The following is a 17,503-nucleotide window of genomic DNA, read 5'->3' on the forward strand; positions in this document are numbered from 1 at the left end:
GAACTCAGAGGGTATTGTTCATCAAGGATATTGTGTTGTGAGGTATCTGACCACCAAATGACACTATAGTGGATTTCTTCATTTATGGCTTTGTGTGTCCACATTGTACCTTGTAGACCCCTAAAAATTTAGGTTTTCAAAGTTCTCTTTCCAACTATTCTGTTAACTGAGCATGCCATCAAACCAATTGTTTCAGAGCTGAGAGCCTTTGCGCCCCACCTTCACCGGTTGGCTTAGTTGGGCAACTTTTTGTAGGACTTTCCCTAAAACCACCCCTCCTCTCTGGTGTCAGTTACATTAACTTCTTTGAGGTTCCTGTGGCGTCTTTGTTCCAGGCAGCTTTTTTGCACCTCACTGGATGAAAATAAAGACCTCCACAGTTTTGTCTACATTATTGCTCTGGAAATAAAAAATGCCAGCATAGAAGGCTTTCTTTTAGGATTTCAAGGGCAGGCTATTATGGAACACAAAGTTGACATGATCATCTTTTATTACATCAGAAAAAAATGAAAAAAGTCTGATGTCTTTTCCAGTGGCTTTCAGTGAATGTATGAAATTTGGCAGATACCACAACACTGTTTTCTAGCAATACACGTTCCAAAAGTGGAAAATATATACATGCACCGTTAATGAACCAGAGATAGGGCTCTCAGGGTTATCTTTGTTCCTCAAGACCTTAGGGACTTGTGTTATTAGTGTATGGTGTCAACTTGAAAGTCTGAGCATTGTATATATATATATCAGAAGAGGTTAGATTTATTTTTGGAGATTTTTATGTACGATTGGCAAGGGAAATCTCAGCTGGGCATATTTACTAATCTTTCACGCAATGCAGGGAAGCAAGCAAAGTTGCTGCATTGCATGAAAGGGAGTGAGCAGAAATGCTCCATATTTACAAAGATCTGGAACATTTCTGCTCCCTCTTTGCGCTGGCTTACGGTGTGTTGCCTCGCACCTGTGCAGACACCATTGTGCCATGCTTCAAGGCTCCCTGTGATACAGGCAGGATTGTTTTTTATGCAGAAAGGACACCTTCCTGCACAAATGTCATCCTTGGAAGAATTTTCTTTTTCTGCAGCACACATAGAAAGAGGAAGTAACAGGGAGAAATAAAGATATTTCTCCTCATTGCACCACCTCACTTGGGAAGGTGTGGCATTTTGACACATTCCCAGATTTACTAGCCAAATACATGGGTGGATAAATAGGAACCCCATGCTTCACCCATGGAACTCCTCCTAGACACAAAGTAATATAAGGCAGCCATATGCTGCTATGCAAAGTGACTTTGTGTGACTTAGTAAAAGCCAAAAATGATTTTGCGTTGGGGCTGCATCACTATAGAGACAAAACCATGATACAAACTCTTAGTCATATCTGGGTCTGTATGTTTTATATCTTCTCCCACTCTAGTCCAGTATATCCCCCATGGGTTCAGAAATAGTCAATACTGTTTCCTGATTTTGATAAGACCATGAGAGCCTTATCACTGTTGGTTCTCCAACCTCCTCCTCCTGTGGAAAGGTAACTTCTTCACATGATTGTCTCTACCCTCCCCATGAAACAGCAGGGTCCCCTTCATCACCGAACTTTGACATAGGTTGGTCCCTTTTTTCATCACTGATCTTGACCAATTGGTTTCCACTGGAGCTATACTTTGCTTACTTACCTAAGCCAGCATTTGGCTCTTATAAAGCAGCAAAATTAGGTGTTCGGGATAATTCTTGTAAGTTGCCCTGCTGCCATGCCAAACAAACCACCCTCTTTTGACGTCTTCAAAAGTGAGTAACATAAAGCCATGAGCTGTTCATATCCTACTATATTCTTTCACCATTTTCTTAATGTTGGAATACTCCTATCATTACCATCTTGGGATCGCAAGCTATTCAAGCATAGCAGAAATTCTAGTCTAATATTTCTGGAAAACTAGGCATTCCCGGATGTCATGAATCCGGGTGCAATCAACAATCGTTTGTCAGCTATTTTAGCCTCCACCCAGTCCTTTTCAACCAGTTCTCGCAAACTTGATTCGCAGTGTTTTCACAGTGCACCAATGGGGCCTGGTACATTGATCACCAAGGTTTTGTATAAATGGGAAATACCTATCCCCCAATTTTCTCCACAGTGAGTTTAGGTTCTATTTGATTACAATCAGAAACTGGGTCTGAACATTTCCCCAGAGCCTCTAGTGTCTGCCATAGTTGTAAATATAGGAAGAACGATGGCCAGTGTAACCCTTAAATTTTGCTCAGTTGCTCAAATGGGAGCCCATGCATCTACCGGTTTGGAGATATCAACCTATCCTATGCGTAAGCTCTTGTAATCTCACTGATTCCTTCAACAAGCAACTTGCCACAGTGGTGTTTCCCTGGTAATCCTTGAATTCTACCTCATCCACTTCAAAGCCTTATGCAGCTTCCGAGGGGTTTAGCAGCAACTTCAGGTGTTTGTGCTTGGTGCCATCCAGGACCAGAAGCTGAGCTCTCAAATCCAGCCAGTGGTAGGTTGAAGGCTTGGTTGTCTCTACCATTAAGAATCCAGTAATTGCTTGATAACGTCTACTGCCCAGTACTGTAGTTGTACGTCTGCTGCCCCTTATCACTCATTGTATAGCACCTGAATGCATTTATTTTGTTTTCGACCCTGGAGGGAGTCTCACCCCATGAGTAGCTGTTTGTACTGGCTTGTAGTTTAGAGAGCCACCTCAAAGTTATTCTGTACAGGTAGTTTGAAGAATGTATAACAAATAGTTTAATGTGATCATTTTGAATAAAGCAATATGTAACAACATATTTAAACAAAGTGTGCGCTGTCGTGTCATATGTCCCTTGACTCGAAGGTCTAATGGGGTAATTTTCAGCTTCCAGCTAATCTCAGGGTCGCTAGACACAGGAACGCCCAGATAAACAAGGGGCCTTTCTCAATCTTAAAGCGGTAATGTCATGGTGCAGGAATGGAGGAGTCCCACTAACAGGACTAGAATTGACTTACCCCAGTTAAGTTGGAGGCACCTCACATACCTCATTTGTAGCAGCTGGGAAATCAAGGTGTGAGGCTGTTGTATGTACATCAGGACATCATGTGGATACAGTGAGGTGATCCTCCATGCCATCATCCCACCTCAGCCCCCATAGCACCACGTTTTGCTTTATCACTTAGCTAACATCTCATTACCAAGGCCAAAAAGGAGCGTGAACAAGGGAAAACATTGGCATGTGTCTCTCCATATCACAAACTTCTGGGATGATGTGTCATTTACTCCAATCTGTGATAGACTTTGGAGCAGGAGAAAACCAAAATGTAGGAGTCAAAGAAAAGTTAAATCTCTAGTGACTCCAGTATTCCTCATGCTAAAACATTTCTGGTTCATTCCAACTGCAAACACTCGTGCTTCTGTCCCACCATTACTACCTTGTTCATGAGGAAATGGCTCTTAACAAAAAAAGAGCATTGAGGAGCTTGCCCCACTACGTCATGGGAGATAATGCACAAATTACAAGTGTTGTTTGTGCACTCAGCACATAACTTTGGTTAACAGATTGAAGAAGGGCCACTTAATTCTACCAACAGCATGATTCAGCTTTGTTTTTTAGAAGTATCACTGCTAAGAATGGTTGAGTCACCATAGACGTAACGTTAGTCTTTATTTCTGTATGAGATGAATTAGACAGCAAGAACAAATAGGGTGAGAAGAAGGGGTTGTAGGTTAGATTTAAAGCAATGAGGTGTACAAAGATGATGTAAATAGAGCAATGGACATTGTGTTTTCAAAATAAAGAGAAGGTAAACAGAGTTGGAGTATGCAAATAATGCAAACGTTTAACTAAAGCCTAATAAGCACCCAGACTTCCCCTGTCCCTTCAAGTTCTATAGCAGGAATATAAAGCTGCCAGCGGTGCTCATACCTGGCCTTTGAGCTTCTTTTGACCAGTATACTTGGGGCCCTCTTTTAGGAGTGTCCCCAGTCTCATCCATCACACCTCTTTGCAGACCCTGAACGTTGAGGGCTGGAATGCAGATGGATGGTGTATGGAACCCTATTCTGTCGTGGCCTGAGTACTAGTCCATTTCTGCCTAGACCAGCTTGCTGCTCCCTCCAAAAAGAATAAATAATGCGTGACTTGGGAAGAAAAGTCTGACATATCTCATGTCCACTGCAATTGCCTAGTTTCTTGTAGGTGTAATACTGGAAGTATAGCCTGCTTCCGAGCACTTTCAACATTTTAGGCAGGAGAGCTGACACTTATCCCTTGCCCCCTAGACTATCAGACTGTTATCAACCCCTTTTTGAGTGGCAGGGTTCCACCATTCATGAAATGAGGTACTGTTCAACCCAACAACTACCTGCTTGTTGCACGCAAGGCAGGTAAGCGCTCCGGAATAACCATGCTGAGACACATAGCTCCCTTCAAAGCATAAATAAATGGGCATGCGAGAGCCTGCTGATGAAAAGAAACACTGAATGAGGGCCTGAAGGTCAATATCTGCTTTTCTAGCTTACACACAGTTCATGTTTTCCGACGGGCTAGGTTCTTCCTGATCTCTCTATTCTAGGCAGTTTCTGGTCTCCAAACAGTTCCTGCTCCTAGCTCTTCACAGCAGGTCATGATTCCTTATCTTCCCGATGGTTATCATTCTGGAAAATTGACAATAACACAAAAGCCACTCATGCAAGTTAGACAGAATAGCATATACAGACCCAGGAAAGCACAGAAACGCTATATAGCTGGTTTCACAATGCTCACAACAGTACACGTCAACCACCTGCCTCATAGAGAAAAACCAACATGAAACTTTAAACAGCATTTGCGCACAAATCCAACACAGAACATATTTAATGTATAGTTGGATGTCATTCTGCACACCACCAGCCCCTCCAACCCCACAAGGAAACATCACAGTCTGGCATAAAAAATACATGAAGGCAGAATTCCAGCATTCATATCCAACACTGCCTATATATTCACTTATGGGCTGCTGAAACACCCGTTAACTGTTGCCTGTTGCCTTTGGCTGTCTGTGTCTTCGCTCTTTTTCATTCTTTATCATTTCCTTTCTGATGTATGAGGGAGACTCAAGACCATCCAACAGAAAAGGAAAGGGAAAGGTCTGACCAGAACCCCAGGGTAAATCCTGCCCCTGGCTTAGGATGAATAGGACCCATTCTTGGGCGCCGGGGGACGGTTTCATTCCCTTGCATTCCTCTTGAGCATTCATTGCCAATTCTTGGGAGCTTCTTTCTGCCGAAAGATACTTATGGAGGGCGTAGACTCAGACAGATAATACATTTATTTAGTGGCACACAACTTTCAGCCTAACTCAAAGTAGTACAGTTTTTCGCACCCAAATTGACGTGACATTTTACAACCTGCTTCCATGATAACGGGGTCTAAATGGGTGGTTTTAAGTGAATCCTGGTGACCTTTTCTTACTGCCGCTCTATGTATCTGCCTTGTATTAACTTAATGCATTACTGTTCCTGTACTAACTTATGGAAACCTGTTCAATTTGTGCTGCTTCCTGCTCTGCTGGGCACATCATCTGTCTTGTTTCCTTAACTTTAGTAGGCTGAAATCTGATTATCTTGATCTGGAGTAATCCTGACGTTTCCTAATTTGAAGTCTGAGAAGTCTTAGGATATTGGTCAACAGCTAGGTGTCTTTTTCGCTCTAATAGCTTTCTTGGGTAGGTATCAGGTCTCGCCTGCTCGTGGAAAAGCGATAGGCTGTCAGCAGAGCAGAGCGAAGATGGATGTTACTTCCAAGATTTTGCCCAAAGAAGGATGTCTCCTAGTCTGACACTTTTTAAATGTTGAATGATCCCAACATTATCTGAAGAGGATCTGTGTAGGCACCAGCGGAGATAGGTGGAAGATAAAGATTGGAGAATAATAGAGTCTAGCAAGTGGTGGGTCCTGTCTACACTACATGTGTATTGGGATAACTGTAGAGCGCCAGCGCAGTGATTTGGAAGAGAATAAGATGTTGCTCCTTTCTCTAACTCACTGTTAAAGTTTGGGGCTGCAACCGCAGCTTGCTGTCACCTGCAGAGCTATTCCCCTATTCCCTAGAGGCCCCAGCTGAGGCCATTTCTGCAGTTTAAGTGATTTTGAGAGAGAAGGGTTTGGATGGTGAAAATGTGGTGGAGGGGGAAGAAGCAAGGGTGGGTCACTGATGTGAGAATCAGGTAGAAACCCTCTGATTGGATAGAGGGGCAAGAAAGACCATGTGAATGAGCATGTAGACCGGGTGTTTAAGGATCAAAACCAGCTGACCAGAGATGAAGGTGCTTGATAAACAGGATGTCTTTGGTTGAGGGGGGTCAATTAGAGTTCATTTTCATGCATCCAAGAGCTGATAGCTTGACAACTGTTGGTAGGGGAAGACAGGGATTCACAAATTGCCCAGCCACATCAATAGATGTCACTTGTAAACATGTAAAAACCAATGCTAAAGAAGTGAATGAAAGAAGCGAAATAGAGATTGAAGCGAATGGATTTGAAGAATCATAGTGGAACCTGCAGGTAAATGGAATTACCATAGACTGTGAATGATATCAAGGGAAAAAGAGGTGAGTCAACTTGTGACCTGATCCTCCAAATTCCACTTGTAGGCAATGTCTTTGATATGTTTGATGACAAGTGGTGTCGAAAGCAGTAGCCCAGTTCACGGCAGCAGGATGATCACACCTTCAGCAAGAGCTGCCCAAGAGAGATCATAGAGGAAAGAGGCCAGTACCGACTGTGTATCTCTAGCTGGGGTGAGCTATCTGCAAAGGATTGTGTAGATCTTTAGACTCAATGATCTATATTTCTGTGGGGGCGGAGGGGTTGAACGTTGCCTGTACAAATGGTACATTCCAAATGGGAGTGAAGTTAACAGGATTGACTACATCAAGGGACATTATTTTTATGGATAAACCACATATTAAGGGTATATAGAGGTGAATTAAGTTTGTCACACTGGCATGAAAGTGATGGCATGGTGTTTACGGTGCACTTTGAGACTTGCGAACAACTCTTTTTCAGCTTTTGTGAATATTTTTTTGTCAAGTGCACGATACATAAAAATGTTTAGTGTTAATTCCGCATTAAGTTCATATACTAAATTCACAGAAGTATACTAGCAGTAATTATGATGGCAAGGTGTGCAATTCATGTTCAGCCGCTCTCATCACATTCCAAGGTGTGGCTTGTAATATTGGGCACGTGATGCGATACTGGGCACCTGCTGTCCTGTGACCATGTGTTGTGGTCTGTAATATTAAAGTACAGTGCCCTGCCCTGTGTCATGCGCTGACCTGTACCTTCCATCTTAGCCTGTACCATTGGGCACAAACTGTGATATCACACCTAGACTTGAGATTTTTATCTTGGCCTGTAGTATTAGTGTGATATCAGACCCTGAAGTGAGATACTGCATTGTGACTTGCAGTATAGGGTCGAACACTATGGTATTATATTTTGAAGCGTGATACTCTTTCATGGTCTCTGTTACTGGACCATAAGGTACTTTACATATGCTTCCACTGCAGTGTCACTTGCAATATGATCTTTCAGCCTTGGGTGTTGTCCTTGCCATCTGAGCCACAGATGGAACCTCTACTCCCTAAGTGAATGTGATATTGTGCAGTGCAGTGCTGTATTAAACGCAAAACTGTTATCCTGTACCCCGGAATAGGAAATATTGTGCAACAGAGAAACAATGGCATGCTGGAATCAGAGACTATATTTTGTCCTATAGATAAGGACTCCGTAAATACAGATGTTCTACACTTGGAGTTATTGCACTTATTCTCCAGTGTGTCAAAAAAAACCTAGATATAACTCATTGAAGTTTTGGATTTAAAAATAAAATTGTCATCATACTTGCTTTTTGAAAGTCTTGTAGTTTCATTGTGGCTCTGGGTGTGTGCTCCTTGAAGAGTGATCTTTTATCTGAATGAGTAGGTCACAGACACAGCTCACGCTCCAACAATGAACAAGCTTACTATAGTGTTGATTTTAAGAAAAGGTTGCAATCTAAGTTAGATAAGTTTACTCATTTCCCGAATTTTCCCTCTGATGCACTCATGAAAGATAGATCTTTAGTTACTTTAACAATTATGAGGAACAGTGTTCTTGAAGGCACTCTCTGGCTGCTAAACATAGTGGCCAACCATGCTCACACAGATAATCCTGCAACTCTGTAGTAGCTTACAAGCAGCGTTGGCCGCCGCGCGTGATGATCGGATTTTCCGTGTCATCGCACGCGCGGCGGGGCTGCTCACACGCGGCTGCTTTCGAGTGTTCGGCGTTCCGTTCCGCGTTACAGCGCGAGGAATGCCGAACATTTGAAAGCGGCAACGGGCAGGAAGAGTGCGCATTCAGGAAAACGAGAGCCGGTTATGCTGCGCGCTGGGGTGATTTACTGGACATTACTTAAATTGAATTAAAACGTACGTGATTTCTACAACGTTGGTGTCTGGAGGTTTGTTCCCAGCTTATTATATGTGGCGACGAGCTGTGGAACTGGATCACCCCAGGCTGATACGACGAGGCCCACTCGTGCACCATTTGTTGACCTTCTGGACAGCTGAATTTACGGTGAGAGTGTCTCATCTCACATGAACCTCGGGTCAGAAGGTGTGGCTACAGCAGGATGTCATTTTTGTGAAAGTATAGCGGCCATCTTTAAACGGCTACTTTCACCAAGGTTTTTAGACTATTATTATTAAAAATCTGTGGAGGAGTTGATGTAATTGATATTATATGGTACAGAGTGTTTTTATTTTAACATAAATACGGTCATGCAATCGGTCAACCCTCCGCCACCATTTTTGGAAACTCCTGGTGAGCCAGCCATACCATGGAAGCAATGGTACGATGCCTTTGAAACATATATGGGTGCCATTGGAGCGTCAAGATTCAGACCTGAAAGAAAGAAATGTTTTTTGCTGCATTCTTTAGGTTTTGAGGGTAGGTCGGTGTTCAAACATTTACCAGATATTCATGTGGAAGAAGGCGAGGAACTTGATGAATTTGAAGATGCTCTTAAGAAATTGGCCGCCAGATTTGACGCACCTCCAAGTTTGGTTATTGCAAGACATAAGTTTTTTAAGAGAGAACAAAAAAATGGAGAGGATGTCAATAACTACATTTCTGCTCTGAGGAAACTTGCGTCTGAGTGTTTCTTTGACACATTTACTGATCAGTTAATACGTGACCAATTCATTTGTCACTGTGCGGATAAATCAATTAAGCAAAAGTTGTTGTCCTTAGGAGACCCATCTTTGTCAGACTCTATCAGAATAGCTAAAAGCATTGAAACTGCAATGAGATCTGCAAAAGAGCTGGAACGTGCACAGGCGGAACATGTGAATGTAGTACAGAGATCTGACGACAGGCGCAAGACGAAAGTTCCTTTGTACAACAAAGTGGAAGTGGATAAATCCAATAGTTTTTTCAAGCAGACTAACGTTTGTTTTAGGTGTGGCTATCCACCACATGTAAAAGGAGGAAAAATTTGTCCGGCAAAGAATGTGCAGTGCAGATTATGTGGCAGAACAGGTCATTTTGCAAGAGTGTGTCAAAGTAACAAAAGTGGTAACACAAAGGTTAATGCGGTCATGGATGATGGTGATGACAGGATGGATGACTTGATGAATGAAATGCAAGAAATGATTCTGACTGTCGGTGACCGTGACATAATCACTGGCAATCCAGTGGACTGCGTTGATCCGTATGTTTTAATTCAAGTAGGTGACAAATTTTTAAAGTTGTTGGCTGATTCGGGGGCTAGAATCACTATGATTACTCAGGAACTTTACCAGCAGAATTGGGGCACACGAAAATTGAATCCTCCAGATAGGACTCCGTTTTCATATGAGGGAAAGAAGATTGACTTAGTTGGTTTCTTTGAAGACATTTTAGTATTCAAGGGACGACGCATTGTTGGGAAAGTCTATGTTGCTGTAAAAGGTTTGAACATTTTAGGGTGGTTTCACCAAGGGCTGTTTGGAATGGTGTTGCGTCCAGGTACAGGTGAACAGGTGACAGCTATAAGAGACACTTCTGTTGTAGAGAAATTACTAAATGAATTTCCCAGAGTTTTTTCGGGTGATTTAGGTAAAATACAGGGCTTTTCACATAAAATAAAGGTTAAGGACAATGCTATTCCCGTTAAACATAAATTAAGAGGGGTGCCATTTAGTGTCAGGGATGAGTTGGAGAAAGAATTGGAAAGTTTACAGATGAGGGGAATCATTGAGCCCATTGATTCTTCGTTATGGTTATCTCCGTTGGTGGTGGCAAAGAAAAAAAATGGGGAATTGAGAGTCTGTGTTGACTTGAGGGCACTCAACAGAGAGATCTGGGTCGACTCTCATCCATTGCCCAAGATTGGAGAGATGCTTTCTTGTATCAAGGGAGCAACAGTTTTTACTAAACTCGACTTGGCCACTGCTTATCACCAAGTAGAATTGACACACGAGTCGCGACACTTTACGGCTTTTGTCTCCCCGTGGGGAACGTATCAATATTGTCGTATGCCTTTTGGACTGGCGTCAGCAGCGTCAGTATTCCAGAGAATAATGTCTAACATTCTCAAAGGTATCGAGAAAGTGTGTGTTTTTCAGGATGATGTGTTGATTCATGCTTCTGATCGAAATGAACATGATGCGATTCTGAGGCAGGTATTGAGTAAGTTTGATAGTGCTGGTGTCGTATTAAGAAGAGAGAAATGTCAATTCCTCCAAACGTCTGTAGAATACTTGGGGCACGTTATCACACCGGAAGGGGTGTATCCCAGACCAGGTCTTGTAGAAGCTGTTGCAAAAGCACCTGCACCTCAGGACAAAGTTGGTGTCAAATCATTTTTGGGTCTTTGTGAGTTTTATTCTAGATTTATTGAAAATTTTGCTACGCTTGTCAGACCCATTTCTAGTCTGTTGAAATCTAAAACAGAGTTTTTGTGGAATGCTGAGTGTGAGGAAGCATTTGATACTATCAAGCAGAAACTGAGTAGTGCCAAGGTTTTGCAATCGTATGATCATAATTTGAAGTGTTGTTTGACTGTCGATGCCAGCAAGTTCGGTCTTGGAGCAGTTTTGACGCAAAGTAATGAAAGGCAGGAGTATACTATTGGGTTTGCGTCAAGAGTGCTCAGATCTAATGAAGTGCATTATTCTGTAATCGAAAAAGAATTACTAGCATGTTGGTGGGGTATAGAGAAATTTAAGTCTTTTCTATGGGGAAGACATTTTCTGCTCCAAACAGACCACAAGCCATTAGTCTCTATTCTTAATGGTACCAATCTTAAAGGTAGCTCACCAAGAATTGCAAGATTTGCGGCCAGATTGCTTCAATTTGATTTTTCTGTGATACACATCTCGGGTGGGAAAAATGTGAGAGCAGATTACCTTTCCAGGTATCCAGTTTCTGAAGATATTGGAGAGGAAATGGACACTCAGGATGAAAACTGCTTCATTGCTTCTGTCGAATTAGAACGTACTGGTTCGTTTTCCGAAATGATGTGGAAAGAAGCGTCTACAAATGATAATGTACTGACTAATGTTTTAACGTATGTTAAGAAAGGGTGGCCGCATGAAAAAAGTTTGAATTTGAGCACTCAACCTTTTTTCAAAGTGTCTGACGAACTATCAATTGAAGATGGTGTACTGTTGAGAAGTGATAAGATTGTGCCTCCTGATGTTATTAGATCCATTATTATGGAAAAAGCACATGAAGGTCACTTGGGTACTACTCTTACAAAAAAGAGGGTTAGGCAATACTATTGGTGGCCGCAAATGGACAGAGACATCGAAACTTTGGTCAAGTCCTGTTACATTTGTTCAACCAGTGATAAAGCCCTCAAAACGTCAACTCCTCCGCTAGTGCCAATAGAATGTCCGGCAGGTCCTTGGGAAAAGATTGGCATCGATTTGTTGGGTCCCTTCAATTCTCTTCCTCCTAATTTACGGTATGCTTATGTAGTAATTGATTATTTTTCCAAATGGCCTCATGTGAAGTTTGTGAGTCGTGCAGATTCCACGTCTGTGGTGTCGTGTCTGAAAGATGTATTTTTGGAAGAAGGGTTACCCAAGGAAATTGTGTCTGATAATGGGGTCCAGTTTGTGTCTGGTGAAGTTGAATGTTTTTTGAGAGAGTGTGACATCAAACATTTGAAGAGTTCTCTCTATCAACCGCAAACGAATGGTTTGGTTGAACGGTTTAATAGAGTGGTTGGGGAGTGTATTCAGTGGGCGTTAGCTAATGGGTGTGTGGTTGATGCTGCTGTAAAGAGTATGCTCTGGTTCTATAGAACAACACCCCACACTAGCACGGGGATTTCACCATTTGAGGCACTTAGGGGAAGGAAGCCTGCCACTTTATTTAGACCAGCTTGGTTGTCCAAGTTTCTCAAGCAGTCTACATGTAAGGATCTCATTTATGCAAAGGTGGGTTCGAGTATTAAAAATTCTCAAGAAAAACAAAAGTCATATTATGACAAGAAAAGAGGTGTGAAGGAGGTGCAGTTCATGGTGGGCGATTGGGTTCGGGTTAAATTACCGGGGTTTGTCGTGAAAGGTGATTCTAAGTTTTCAGAACCATTCAAGGTTGAGATAGTTTGTGGGAATGCTGTGCGGGTTGATGGACGTAACTGGTGGAATGTGGGGAAGGTGGTAAAGGTTGAACCGAAGGGTGTTTTGTTACCTGTTCACAAGGAGGGGGGTCACTCGTCAGAAGCACGGGATTGCTTGAATGTACAAAAATCTGTGGGGGTTAAGTCCTCGAGTTTGAAGGAGGTGGATTCGTGCTCCAATCTTGGGCCTGTCAGGAGGAGTGATAGGGTGCACAAATTACCTTTAAGGTATCGTTAAGTGAGATTACCTTTATGGTATGGTCAAGGATGAATCGCTTATACGACGTTTTATGAGTAGAGTTTGATTGGGTTATACACAACATGTATGGTTACTTTCATAGTTTAGTTCTGCAAGCGGTAAGAAAGAAATAATGGTAATTGTTTCATTGCTTGTTGGTTATTTAATATGTTAAAAGAGAAAACTAAAAATGTAGTATCTTAATAGCAGAGGTGCTGCTCACACGCGGCTGTATTTCATGGTTGTTTTTTTTAAAGTGTTAAAAGAGAAAACTAAATGTAGTAGCTTACAAGCAGCGTTGGCCGCCGCGCGTGATGATCGGATTTTCCGTGTCATCGCACGCGCGGCGGGGCTGCTCACACGCGGCTGCTTTCGAGTGTTCGGCGTTCCGTTCCGCGTTACAGCGCGAGGAATGCCGAACATTTGAAAGCGGCAACGGGCAGGAAGAGTGCGCATTCAGGAAAACGAGAGCCGGTTATGCTGCGCGCTGGGGTGATTTACTGGACATTACTTAAATTGAATTAAAACTTACGTGATTTCTACAACGTTGGTGTCTGGAGGTTTGTTCCCAGCTTATTATAAACTCCTTCCTAGAGTAGGAGTAGTGTATTTTTGGACAGGCATAGGACTGCATTCGGACCTCACTCTGAAGTAGAGAGAATGGCGTCAGTGCTGCCCGTGAGCCTCTACCCCTCTACCCCAAGATTTAAAATATCCCTCATGAAGCATGGGAAATGCTGAGGCCTACATGGTGTGCAGCATTCACGAGGTGAGCCTGCTGCTGCAGGTACCAGAAAAAAGTGATGACGAATGCACTTTTGTTGGGACACAGATCCTGTGAGACGATTTGACACACCGGTGGACATGAATATATATCCCAGAGGTTTGATAGTGTAACGCTGGGCAAGTCCAATGTCAATCCAAGACGCTACCAAGGTTTTCCCTCTCCCAACTTTGAGTAAACCTGGCTTAGAGCAACAGGATTTTGAAAGTAATTAGTATGTGCATGTGTGATATACGGAAAAACTGTGAAAGGGTTGCTTGCAGGTTACAAGCATAAAAATAAGATGGTATTATACAACTATTGGGTTGAAAGGGATGACGTATAGCGCTACGTCATGTTGACCAATTATAAGGCATATATGAATCAGAGTTTTGAAGTGAGATTGTAAGATTGGGAAAGGCCTGGATAGGTGTGTGGTCTGAGTATGAATTGGGGGTGTATGGATGTTGTGAGCGATCTTGTTTGCTTTAATTTTTGTTGCTAAACGGGAATGTTATACTTGTGTCATGTGACATCAAAAAAGCATGCGTCTCTGATGAGATACATGCACAGATATTTGCATTAGTGTTGGTTGCAGTTGATCTCAACTCGGGTTGAGTGTGGCGTTGCTTTGCTAAGTATTACATAAGATACCGGGTATATATCCACATGGTCCTTGTTGTTGGTGATCCCTTAATTAACATTGTGGCAACAATTATAAGATTACCAAAAATATACTCTTGCAAATATAACTTCCTGGACTCAAGTTTAATGCTTAATAAACCACACCAACTGACTTTTTTCAGAAGCCTCTACATGTGTATTTTCCAGTATATGTTGTTGAGCTGCAGTAGTTAAAGAGGACAGAGTACCAGGACGTAGAGATATCCTACTCAGGCGTGGAAAGGTAATGAAGTCCTGCTGAACAGGGATGATTTGGGAGTGTCAGTTATCTAACACGAGTAGAATATTAATGCAGGAGAGGGGAACGAGAGCTTCCTAGGTATTTTGTGATCCATACACATTTTGCCTTACCGAAACATCAGTAGTTGAAACAGCTATGCTGTGCTACGCTGAAATAACAAAAAATCATAAAATAATCCTCCTCCATGTACTGAGAAACTAACACCAGGTTGAACTAAATTTGAGTCTGTGGTAAAATCAAGTCGGTTAGGTCACAGAATGAATAAAAAGTAGCTGCATAGAAAATCAAGCAAAAAGAACAGATGATGGACGGAATACAGAGGGTGAATGTTTGCATTGTTCAACATTCCATCCATCATCTGTTCTTTTTGCCTTTGTCACTCTAAGTGGGAATGGTAGGCCCATAAGTGGGCTCCATGCTCACTGCGCCACTGAATTCAAGCCAGCCTGGCTGATGAGGGGTGATATCCTGAAACCGGTCCCAGGATGCTTGTTTCCGGTCCAGGGAAGACCTGGCCTGGCAGTTCGGGCTCGACTATTCCCATGGTAAACAGGGTCAAGACTGATTTGCATATGTCTGGGTCCAAACTGAAATGGCATGACAAGCAAAAATACTGATGGATGAAACCCAGATCTGTACCTGGGGTGAATGTTTGATTTGTTCCGCATTCCGTCTATCATCTGTTGTTTTTGCATTTGTCACCCCAAGTGGGAAGGGTATGCCCATTCGTGGGTCCCGTGCTTGCTATGCCACCAGATTCAAGCTAGCCTGGCTGATGAAAGGTGATGCCCTGAAACCATTCCCAGGATGCTTATTTCTGGTCCAGGGAAGACCTGGCTTGGCAGTTCGGGCTGGACGGCTCCCATGGGGAACAGGGTCCAGACTGATTTGCTTACGGCTGGGTCCAAACTGGAATGCCATGTTGAGCAAAACCCAGATCTGTGACAGGGGGATGTTTGACATTGTACAGCATTCCATCCATAAACTGTTCTTTTTGCATTTGTTACCTGTCCATGGAGGACCTGGCCTGGCAGTTCGGCCTGGACTGTTCCCATAGGGAGCAGAGTCAAGACTGATTTTCATATGGCTGGGTCCAAACTGGGGTGGAGGGGTGGGCAAAGAAACAATGGATGAAACCCAGATCTTTGTGACTGGGGGGTGAATGTTTGCATTGTTCAGCATTCCGTCCATTGACTGTTCTTTTTGCCTTTGTCGTTCTAAGTGGGAAAGGTATGTCCAGATGTGGGTCCCATGTTCACTGTGCCACTAGATTCAAGCTAGTCTGGCTGATGAGGGTTGAGACCCCGAAACCGGTCCCAAGATGCATGTTTCTGCTCCAAGAAGGACCTGGCCTGGCAGTTCAGAATAGACTGTTCCCATGGGGAGCTGGGTCAAGACTGATTTGAATATGGCTGGGTCTAAACTGGCGTGATGTGGTGGGCAAAAATACGATTAAATAAACCAAGATTTTTGTACTAGGGGTGAATGTTTGCATTGTTAAGCATTCCGTCCATCACCTGTTCTTTTTGCCTCTGGAAATATGTGTGGCACACCTTCTTTTTGAGGGTACTGCAGTGCAAAAGGACAGTAAAGTCTCTAGCCACTTCAACTAGCAAGTCAAGGGAGATGGCAAAATTGGCAGCCTGGTTGTCACTTTATTAGCACCCGAGGTGAAACCGTAGCATGAGGTGATATGTTAACAGGTAAGAAAAGAGGGCAGTGAGGAGGAACTATGCTTTAGGGGGTCTCTGCATGTTCCGCAAGCAAAACTACTTGTTAGCAAAGACGTATGCAGCTATGTAGTAGTTTTCAATGGGCCTTGCATAGGAATCAGAGGCCAAAAGACAACAGACAGACAATGATGGTGCTACCAACCTGATACCAGGGTATCTGTGAAGGCAGCAATGTAGAATTGCACCCAGGCGGGATTGAAACCATTTGATCCAAGGTTGATATGCCTCCGCATAGACTCATCATACAAAGGTATGATGTCAACTATTTAGGGCATGTACAAGAGAAGTAAAGCCAAGGGTCTGTACTGGAACGGACTTAGTGAACACAAAGCACACCCCTTGCCAGATTTTTTGTGAATGATGGCCCAGCAGAAGACTAATCATACAGATATGGAGGACTGATCAAGGTGAAAAAGATTTAGGCTCCAGTCCAGGGGCGGCTCCTCCGCTAAACTATGTTTACTATGTTTTTACTGCAAAAGGGGTAGGGCCACGGGCATGACAGGGAGAAGGGGGAGTGCACAGCACTTCCCCTCAGTACGCATGTATATTTGCCCAGCTGTCTCGTGCCGGCCTAACATAGACGCGCAGTAGGCTCTGTCCAACCTGGCAACGCAGTGCCAGGTTGGAGAGTGCAGGCAGAGGCTCCCACTCTGCCTCAGAGCGCCCATCCGGGGCACCCAGTCCAATCCTACCGTTGCTTTCATGCTGCTAGCAGCATGAAAGCAGCAGTAGGATAGGACGCAGAGCAGAATGGGAGCCTCAGCCTGTCCCTGCAGATGCGGGGCGGATCGGAGGTGGTGCAGCAAATTTAAAAAAACATTTTTTTGGTCGTGCCACCCCCTTCGCCACCCCTTCTCCGTCCCGCGAGCCGCAACTGCTCCAGTCCTTAATGTGAGCGGGAATACTGAAACAGACAACTTTTTGATTTCTTGGAGCACCATAGTTCTCGATTGTTGCCCAACGATCAAACTATTGCCTTACTGACCATTTACGTACAGCACAGAACTGCATGTCTGACTCCCAGATTCAGTCTCAGACCATTACTGCTCAGAGCTTATATTGCTGCAGTTCCACAACACAATTTATGTTCTCAAAGTCGGACATGGAAAAGGCAACCTAAATCATGATAGTAATGTCATTCTATGAAAACTTTGCACAGTTGGCACCTCTGATGAGACAGAACCTCTACCATCTTAAAACAAAAATAACTTTACTCTTCCA

Source organism: Pleurodeles waltl, chromosome 11 (genome assembly GCF_031143425.1).
Source record: "Pleurodeles waltl isolate 20211129_DDA chromosome 11, aPleWal1.hap1.20221129, whole genome shotgun sequence".
NCBI classification, from domain to species: Eukaryota; Metazoa; Chordata; class Amphibia; order Caudata; family Salamandridae; genus Pleurodeles; species Pleurodeles waltl.